The following is a 10,824-nucleotide window of genomic DNA, read 5'->3' as shown; positions in this document are numbered from 1 at the left end:
CAATTACGTAACTCAAAATGATCTTACTTCATTAACTGAATTTAGTATTTATATAAATGAGATAATTAATTCACAATACCGATGTCCATCTTGTTTTACCATGTATCATTGTTATCCATTTGTTAATGTTCATATTCTCTGTACTGTACTGTTTATGTTTATGAGAAAAACAATTGCCATTGTCATTATCAGTTCAAATTATAATGGACAATGCACAGCTACAAGTAAATTTTCTTGATAATGGTAGAGGATGCCATTATCTTCTTACTTAATGCTGGATAAAGTTTTCCATTAAAACAAGAAAATGAGATGCGGTGTATAGGAAATGTGTGAAAAGAAATATCGATTGTACAACGCCAATTACCACGGTTAATGATATCCCAGTTGGAAATTTTCAACATAACCATAGCCTGTCTGCCTGCTGATGCGTTTGTTGTTAACTTAAAAAGATGTAAAGATGAAATCACACGAGTGCCAACATTGTATGATTAGGAACTTGGACTATTACGAAACCATAACGGAGAAATGAAAGCATTAACAGAGAATTTTCTGTTTTTGAGAAGGTGAAAACTACCCTTTATTATCACAGAATGAAGACAATTCCAAATATAAAGCTACCAGCTTCCCAGCAGGTAATGAAGTTCGTGTGAATGGACTAAGACTCATATTTGCTACCAACGGGAATTAAAAAATTAACTGTGATTCAGTGTTATGTCAATCATTAATTAGTTGTGTACTTTTATTTCACAAGATCATAATGTTAAAAGGTTGTAAGATAAAATTTACTTTAAACGCTTGAATATGTAATCAGTATTGATGTTGTTTGCACCAATTAAGCATATCGCCAAGCACACGCTAATAAAATATAAGGAACGCAATAACTGACTTCCTATCAGGCGATATAAGAGAAAGAAGAATATATCAATAATATCTGTTCTGGCTTTAGTTTTCATACACAAAGTCCCATGAATTACACAGCAAATCAACCTTGTAGACTCCAATTACATTTCTGTAAATAAATGGCCAAATCTAAAGAGATTAAATGCAAGTTAAATTGTAATAACATGTAGAAGCGATTAGCACTAACATATATTGAAGTACTTTTTCTAAACCAATTAGATTATTCTCATTAATGTTAATGTATGTTTAAAGATAATGCAAAATTTTCCTCATACTCCTTTAAACGAGTAACATATTTTAAAGGCCCCGTTCGTAAAACCAGACAAGCAGTTTTAGCTGACAGAATTACAGACACCGTATGTTTGATCCAACTTTACATAACTGCATCTGGTAAACTGCGTAATGGTGAGTTTCAAATATATAGGGGACATTTAATGGTTTCCCATTTAATATAACATACCACGAGTATGACAAAATATCGAAATATTCTGTCATACGAGTGAAGTAAATGATATAATAAACGGGAAACCATTCGATTTTCTTTTTATTGCATTTTATACACTTAAAAACAAAATAAAAAATAATAGGGTCAAAAAGTGCGGGAATCAGTAAAATATAATTCATGACGTCATCTCTTTGTGACGTTACCCCACGTCATTGATATTTTGAACTCGAGACCGATAGGTCGAGAGTTTAAACCAAATTTCATGTTCTAATCGCCAGTATATCCACGAAAAACAACGTACTTTCCCCATTCTAACACGTTTACTATCGCATATATTTAGAAACATTGTTTTACATCGCTACAAGTACGCCTCCACTAGTGACGTGTCATACTGTGGCGGATTGACCAATCAGAAAGAAGCTTTTAAAGTGGGTCAATTGGCCACGCCCATACTGGCGAGAGTTCGATCTGTATGTTGTTGACAAAGTCAGTGTTGATGTGTTTCTACAGGCTCAATCGTTATGTGAAATTGTGTGCACTTGTTCCATTTCATTTCGGATTTTATTTGGCTAGAGATGCCTACACACGGACGAAATGAACGTTTCAATCAATAAATGACGGTAAGAATGATGCTAACGATTTTTGTTAAATTTATTCAGTTAATTCATTCTTTTCGATTTCTTCACTTTCGAATTCAATCTCATGGATCATCAATCATAAATGATGCAGAGTGTTAAATTTCGCTACGAGTCGAACTTGACGCCATATTGTTTTGATTAAAAACGGGGCGTGGCTAAACACGATAGATCATGGTTCTATCGCAGATTAGAACATGGTCCGTAACCAATCAAAACACGCGTTGCAAACGAATCGTGTTAGAATTAAGCATTGATGTCATTTTTTTGTTTTACTTTCATGGGGTATGAAACAAATTTTGTTTGCAAACTGTATGAATCCGCGTAGCAAACAAAATTTGTTTCATACCCCGATGAAACTAAAAAAGATTGACATCAACGCTTATAATTAATTTTTGAAAATGATTTTCTAATCTAAAAAAATGTTTTATGTACAATTTTACTGGTTTTAAATGGGATTCTTTTTCTCAAATCAATACGCAACGTCAATTGTCGTATTGTGACGTCACATTTTTTGCGTCATTCTCGGAATTTCTTTCATAGAAGAATGAAACTAATTTTTCGACCAATCACATTTGAGTATTTACCATGAAAACAAAGAAAAATTAATTATAGCAATATAACCAAATTATATTTCTTCGCTTCGACTGGAAAAATCGACAAGTTCAAATGAGGCGATACAAAGGTTCGCACTGTTGGTCAATATGTTCACTGCAAAATTTTATATTTTCACTGCTCATCGCTGCAGTGATAATATAAGTTCTATAAGTGTATCAATTTCTATATTTCAACGGCAAAAAATCTGTATATATTATGACACACTACACACTGCTGATGTTACGTAAAAACACGTTTTATTCATTAACACTGAATCAAATAAGGTAAAATTCTGGATAGCCTGTATGATTGATACATGTATCTTGAAACTCAGGACTTGCTCTTCGTCATTAATTATCATCTATTATCATGTTTGTTACTTTTAAGATGTTTTAACCATTATAAGATCTCCCTCAGGAACTGAAGAGGTCTTAAGACAACTTTCATTGATTGCAAATCCAATGGATAACACTATAAAATGTACCAAATAGATTATAAATTAATAAATGAACAATGTTTCCAAAAGAAATAGGAGCATGTATTCCCAACTTTACTATCAGTATGACTTGGGTTCACTTACCTGTTGCAAGTAATATCAGGTCACCTTCTCTGCCTAGGTTATGAACTTTGATCTAATACAATATTTGAAAAATACTCGCAGTATTCAAGTATTTAAAAACGTTATCTCGGCTTTAATAGTACCGCCTTACATACGCCTAATCGGTGTGTCAGGTCGAAAAGACATGACTGATATATTTCGTAGTGAACAGATAATCACGTGACAAAATGATGCATGAGACATTTTCCCCATCCAAGCAACACCCTTTATATATATATATAAATTTGCCTCCATAGGGCATCCCGGACATTGGAAAAATCTAGTAGAATGGCACTTCCCACTGATACTTTCTAACTGTTTTTTTTTTATTTTACCCCTGTTATCTTAAATGTAGGGCAAGGTCAATTATTTGAACAATCACCCAAGCATGCCACAGACCAAATATCAACGCCTTGTTATTGAGAAGATGTTTAAAGACTTTAGCCTAGTTGACCCCTGTGACCTTGAATGTAAGCCAATGTCATTCGTGTGAACAAATTTGGTAAACTTTCATACAAGCATGTTACATGCCCAATATCAAGTCACTGTGTCTCTTGGTTATTGAGAAGTCGTTAAAACATTTAGCCTATTTGACCCCTATGACATTGAATGAAGATAAAGGTAATTTATTTGAACCAACGTGATTGGTAGCCCTTCACCCAAGCACGCTACAGACAAAATATCAACTCCCTGGGCCCCTTGGTTATCGAGAGGAAGATGTTTAAGTTTTAGTCAATTTGATCCTCTGCGACCTTGAATGTAGGTCAAGGTCATTCATTTGAACAAACTTAGTAGCCTTTCATCCATGCATATTACGGTTACAATATTAAGTCCCCGGGGTTTTGGAAACTAGTTTAGTATAAGATACAAGTCGCATTCAAATATTACCTGTACGAATCCAGTATTCTTGTATATTTGTACAATTGTTGTAGCTATAATTATGTATCAACAAATTTAATATTGCTCAATATGGAGCCTGAATATGCATTGACAATTTGTCAATTGATAATTGTCTAATTAATAATGCTCATAAAATGTAACGGTTAGATATGAAATGTTTATCTGTTATTCATACATACTATTATTCAATGCTTTTGAAATTATACATGAAGAAGGGTGAAATATTAAAATCATAATTTTTTTGACATTTCTTTTTGAAATTGTACAAACATAGCGATTTAACAGGGAATATATGTTTTCTTGGTAGAGGTAAGGTAGAGTCGACATTAATTTAGTCATACGAAATACAATCTGCTTCGGCCATTGTAATACTTATAGGTTTTTTTATTTTACCATTTCCTGTCATTCAATATTTGTAGACTTCCTTTGCGTCTGTTGGTGTCTCCTTGCCTCTCGTCGTCGTATGGCCCTAGCTGTTCAGATGGCATTAAACCACGTACGCACACAAAAAGGTCAAATATATCTCTACCTGCTAGGGTATGAGGAGGGACACTAGGGTATGAGAGGAGGTATGGGGTATGACACTCATTTCCTCAAATGTACCTGTATATGCTCTTACTTCACCGAACAATTTCTGCGCATTACAAACAAACCCTGTACCAGATCCTATACTTTAGATACCTCACCTGGATTTTTCCAGCAATTATGGCAAAATGCTCTACTTTTGAACTGCCTCTCCCAAAAAATGGTTCTACATTGTAACTACAGGAAGACTGTATTACCCCTAAAGCTATCAGGCCCCCCTTCTCCCGCCCTAAGGGTATCACATCCTTATACAACATACAACATACAAAGTTTCATCAAACTTGGTTGATATTTGCTCAAGTTATCGTGTTCATAAGCTAGGTAACTGTTGACGGACGGACGCCGGACGACACTGTATGACATAAGCTCACCAGTTGAAAAAACAAATAAACCCATTTTTAAGTCGCCCCTCCCCCTTCCTCCAAATAAAAAGAAACAAAATGTTGTCAAGCTAACAGTAGCACTCTGTCGCGAATGTCCGGAAAATGGACCCGGAATATCATGGTCGTTTTCGTTTATTGTGGGCCAAACGGTTTGACCAGGACCTGAGGATTTTTTGTCGTTTTCAGACAAGGTTTGACAAAGACTTTCAAGGTCTAGATTAATATCTGCAGGTGAGTCAAGATACATTTAAAAAAAGAAGTATCTTTAAAAAAGATAAACGGCATAGTTTTAAAGCCACATACTCACGAAGAAACATATATCAATGTTTACATTTTGAGTTTTTTACAGTTTTCGGACTGTACCTAACAGATTATCGTGAATCAGAAACTGAAAGAAAATGTGTATTTATGAAAGTATAAGGGGAATTCCCAAAAATAATAACTGTGTCTGCCGGACCAAAATGCCAACAGCGGGTTTTACAGTCCATACAAAATGGGGGAACGCCGTAAGCGTGGAACAGCGAAAACGCAGACAGATTCTGCCCCCCCCCCCCCCCCCCCCCCCCCTTAGGAAAGGAAATGATTCGTTGGAACTTAACGAGAGAAGAAAAAGGAATAGACTCGAATTCCGATTTTATTTTTCCGGACGTCTATTGGATTGCTGGTTAGCTTTTGAACATTGTCAACTTTTTATCAGAGACTTGTGTATATCAGATATACAAGTCTCTGTTTTTATCGATGTTTTGTTGTATGCATATTGCTACATTTTAAAATTAAGTATTTAAATGTAAACTATGTTTATTTTGTTCAGTTACCTTGGTATTACGCGAATATTCTGTTAATATGTTTAAATGAAAGTATTATTAGGCAAAGTTCACGTATGCTCGATATGTAAACAACGGCCATGTGTGTAGTTTATGTGCAGTGCACGTTACGTTGTTATAGCCTAGTTTTGGCGATGTATGGTACATGTATGCACAGAACGTACCAAATTAAAAAAAATAATTTTGTTATCGTATAAACAACGTTTACAAGATATTTTTATCCAAGAAATGAGAGCTAGTTTAGAAAGCTCTTCTAAGTGCATCATGTATAAACACATAGTCGATACGTTTATCATACAGGACTATCTCAGTAAACCATTAACTTTCAAAATAAAACGAATAATATCCAAATACAGATTAAATGCACATTCGTTGAATGTTGAAACTGGTAGATACAGTGGTATCCCTAGACCCCAAAGGCTGTGTACTTTGTGTGATAATCATGAAGTTGAGGATGAAGTCCATTTTATTTTGTTATGTCCAAAGTATTCGGATTTAAGGGTGAAGTATTTAAAACCATATTTTTATCGCCGTCCATCTGTTTTCAAAATGACTGAATTGTTCTGTAGTACCAATGTAAAAACTTTAAGAAATTTTGGAAAATATTTAATTCAGGCAACGGCTAAAAGGAAGTCACTGTTACTAAGTTAATAAGTATTTATATATTTAATTAATAGTTAATTAATTAGTAATTACACAACAGTTTTTTTCTTTATCAGAACCTTCTAGAGAAAATATGACTAGGAATATAATTTAAAGTATGTGATTGTCTTTTTATGTCTTAAAAATTCGTGTAGTTTAAAATTGCAATTGTGATATTGTAATTATATGATATACACTTTTTTTGTGATGGCAAAAAATATTAACACATGCTTTATTGAAATGTATAATACTTTGTGTTACATTGGCTGTGTTCTCCCCCGTCTTGCACAAATGTAAAATGTTGTCATTTGTATGTATATATTGTGATACTATATGCTATTTGCATACGGAATAAAATAATTGATTGATTGATAGCCTCGTTCTCGGCTCCGTGACAAATCTCGCTATAAATATATATACGGCGAGTTATGTTTGGTTTAAACAGTATTTTATTTTGTAAACAGCAAAGTTGTACACATTACATGAATGTAAGGATTCGAAAACAAGCCTAAAGCTTATATTAATTAGAGTTATGTTTATACACTGATGTCTCAAGGACTCTCCTGGTCATAAAATACTCAAAACACTTAAGGTCAAATATATTTACAAAATGGCAAAAACTTTTGCCCTTAAGGTCAAATCTTTTGACCTTAAGGTAAAAAAAGAACGGTTAAATAATGGCAAAAACGACTATTTGACATAATGTCCACTTTTTCTTTTTACCTTAAGGAGTAAGACAAATAATGTAAAATCATTTGACCTTAAGGTAAAAAAAAATTCCCATTATATGACGTCAGACTTGTTGACGCACCACTTGTAGGAAAATGGAATCGTCCTCTGCAACTGGGCATGCGTACAGTTTCCTCCGTTCGTCATATTTGAATTTTCCGGAAGAAAAATGGTGGCGGATGCAGTTTTATATGTTTAGTTTAAACATATTTGATTGCCTTCTGTGCAATCGGGATTGGGCACAAGTTATACAACTTATCTAAAGCCCTACAGCTTTCAACTGTTCAAAACTCACTGCTTATACTAATGTCCATATAATCCAATCCATGGTGAGCGTTCTCCTGGCCATTCCTTTCTTTCTTTGAAATACGTTTCTCCTATACCGTCGGTATTGGAAAGGATATAACCATACACTTGAAATAAGTAATTTGTATAAAAGTCGTAATTTAAAAGGGATATAAGGAATATCAAAAGGAGGGGGGAGGGGTGGGGTTAGAATCTATTTGAATCCTGAATGAATTGCTGAGTGTGCATGAAAATGAGTTCGTTTTCTCGATCAGACAAGTTAGAATCTCCAAAGAGCAATAGATTTACGGTAAGGAGAATATATGTATTGAGATTACGAAATAGTGTTATTTAAGGATTAACATCAATTATTTTTTCTGTTATACAGTCATAACAGAAAAAACTGGAGTGTACTCTAAATAAACCGCGAAGCAGTTTATGAAGAGAGTACACTCCAGTTTTTTATGTTATGACTGTATAACAGAAAAAATAATTAATGTTAATTCTTATAATTTAATTTCGTCTTATACACACCAAGATATTTCACTTTCTTTGGCGAACTCTTTTCTGTGATAAATTATTACGCAAAGTCATCAGCCAATCAAAAATGACGTTACATTTCGCAACGTCAAAAATTTTGTTATGGAGGTATAACAAAATTATTTCAGCCAATGAAAATGCGTGTTTCATACAAAATTAAATTATTCTTTGTTCAATATAGGAATTACAAGGAAAAAAGAAATGATAGGTGTCTTCAATAGGAAATCCACAGTGACAGTGTTGGTCTACAACTAAATTGGCCCTAAATAAGTGATTTCTTAATGTACTGGCACGGTTCCTTAAACGAGTGTGTAAAATGTTCTGTTTCCTTTCGCCATAGAAAAAATGGTTCTGTAATTTATGTATATCTGTGTTGCGAATGGCATGTTTAAAGACTGAGAGAAAAAAATCAGTCCAATCCGTTTCGTTAAGTTTGTTATTAAAAAGAACAAAATTGGCATCATTATAACATAAAATCTTGCGTTTATAGTTTCTAATAATATTCGATTCTATTGTTAGTTCAAAAGTTGTCGCTTGGTGGTCTGAAATGTCCCTGTCTATGTCGATAGTGTCAGCGAAAGAGTGAATACACGTGTCCAATAAAAGAATTGGGTCGAGGAGCGTGCTACCCGTGCGCCCAAGTCTCAGTTTTATATAATCAATGGAAAAGGAAACATTTAACTTCAACATTGAAAAGTTTGTAGAAAATTGAATTCAATATTTAGACTATATCAAATCATTTAATATTTAAAAAAAAAAATATTTACCTTAAGGTTAAAAAATTCTTTGGACCTTAAGGTAATAAACTTTTGACATTATGGCCATGACGGCAAAAAAATCTTTTGACCTTAAGGTAAATAAAAGCTTTTGACCTTAAGGTAGATAAAATCTTCTGACCTTAAGGTAAATAAACTTTTGACATTATGGCCATAATGGCAAAAAAATGTATTTACCTCAAGGTTAAAAAAATCTTTTGACCTTAAGGTAAATACACTTTTGATATTATGGCCATAATGGCAAAAAATTATTTACCTTAAGGTTAAAAAAAATTGTTATATACACTTATATTTCTGAATATAAACTATTTAAGAAGCATGCACAGAGAAAATGAGGAAAAATTGGATGAGTCCATTATGTTCAGGGTACAGTTTGAATCGTGACTTTGGGTGTATTTTAAAAGATAAAAAGATTTATTTTTCCCCTTAAGGTCAAATCATTTGACCTTTAGGATTAAATCACATAATGTCATAAAACATTATTTGACCTTAATTGTTTTGAGTATTTTATGATAGAATGGCGTGCCATACGGTCAAGCGTCCAAGCCAGTGGTCATTTTAATGTTGAGAGAGCGTAAATGAGCATCTTGGATTGCCATTATTTTAGTATACTTTTCTTCTTTATAACAAAAAACAAACAATGAATTTGGATTTAAATGACCGCAGCCTCATTTAATATGAAACGTATACAACCTCAGAATATGGCGAGCAGGCTTATCAATTTATGAATTTAGTATGACAATGGCCGCAGCCAAAACTTATTATTACAAGTGCATGCAAAGGCAAGGACCGATGCTAAATGTCTACCCGCAGGTATCCGGACATAAAGCCCCTTGCCCTCTGACCTAGCAGATTTTGCCTGCACTTGTAAAAAACCGAAACCACCTCTCGCAAGAGGAACCAACATCTCCAGCCTGGAGAAAACCATAATCCTGCCTTTAGCTCCCAGGATAGCACGTGGCAAGCATTACAAGATCAGGATTATTATATTTAGACTTAGCACTGGCCTGCCAGAAACTCCTAGGATACCTCCATAGCAAGATTTAGTCCCCCAGGGTAAACCATAGCAAGACTATTGGCCGACCAGAGCACAGTCTAGTATAATTAATACCACCAGAATTAAATAATATGACACAAAATTGTGTAATTATATGCCTGCCCGCCATATCCTGCCCTGAAATAAAGACTGCAGCATAAAAGTATAGCACTCGCGATCGTAGTCCAATACACAGTATTCCAAAGCCGCTGACCCGCATTCCAGTCCTTATGTCATAATGTAATTGTCTCTTTTCACCAAAATTCAAAGTCACTCAAGATACACGTACAGCTCTCATATGGTTGATAATTGGAGACAATTCACAGAAAATGTTGTTACACTCAAGACCCATGTCCACCTTCTGGTGTGTCCACAATACTCAAGTACTGAAAGAGATAAACTCGACAGCAGAAAATTGTTAATGAAACACAAAACCATTTAACTTTCAAATGCATTAAGTAATAATTAAATACAACTTTGAATGTATGCGTATAGCTTTGTATCCACCGTCAGCGGTGAACACATTTATTAATACAACATAAGATACCTTATTTTTAAATATATGTACTCTTTAATTTAAAACAGAAATACTAAATTATTTGAAATAGGGCGGTGTGAAAGGGGTGGATGGTGGGAAAATTTCGATACTAAAATCGGTTGTTATAAGAGTGCTGCTCATGAACGTGTCAAGTGCTACAGGATTTACTGAGAACTGATTAGCTTCATGCAGGATACTCCCGATATACCTTTACATGACAAATGATTAATTAAACAATTATCAGATGCAATAGGCATGAAGCTAATTTGTGCCTCCCTTATCCCGGAGGGGTCATCAGTTAACCTTATCTGACATATACAAACGGCCACCGAGACCGGTGCCCCGACAGCTATAAAATTTATATCCCCCTGCACTGCCTAATGGCAAGACCCTCTGTAATTGAGAGATAAC

The 10,824-nt window shown here is 34.3% G+C and overlaps 1 protein-coding gene across 1 annotated transcript in view; it reads left to right on the top strand.

Annotated features, from left to right (window-relative positions):
• The first annotated feature begins 1,185 nt into the window (after nucleotides 1–1,185).
• The window catches only part of LOC117332938, a 35,079-nt gene continuing 25,440 nt past the window's right edge, over nucleotides 1,186–10,824 (top strand). The window contains exon 1 of the mRNA XM_033892019.1: nucleotides 1,186–1,305. The gene's annotated coding sequence lies outside the window, so the exon portion shown is untranslated. The remainder of the gene's footprint in view (nucleotides 1,306–10,824) is intronic.

The sequence above is a fragment of the Pecten maximus genome, chromosome 8 (genome assembly GCF_902652985.1).
Source record: "Pecten maximus chromosome 8, xPecMax1.1, whole genome shotgun sequence".
Taxonomy (NCBI): domain Eukaryota; kingdom Metazoa; phylum Mollusca; class Bivalvia; order Pectinida; family Pectinidae; genus Pecten; species Pecten maximus.
This window is presented reverse-complemented; position numbering and strand designations above follow the sequence as displayed.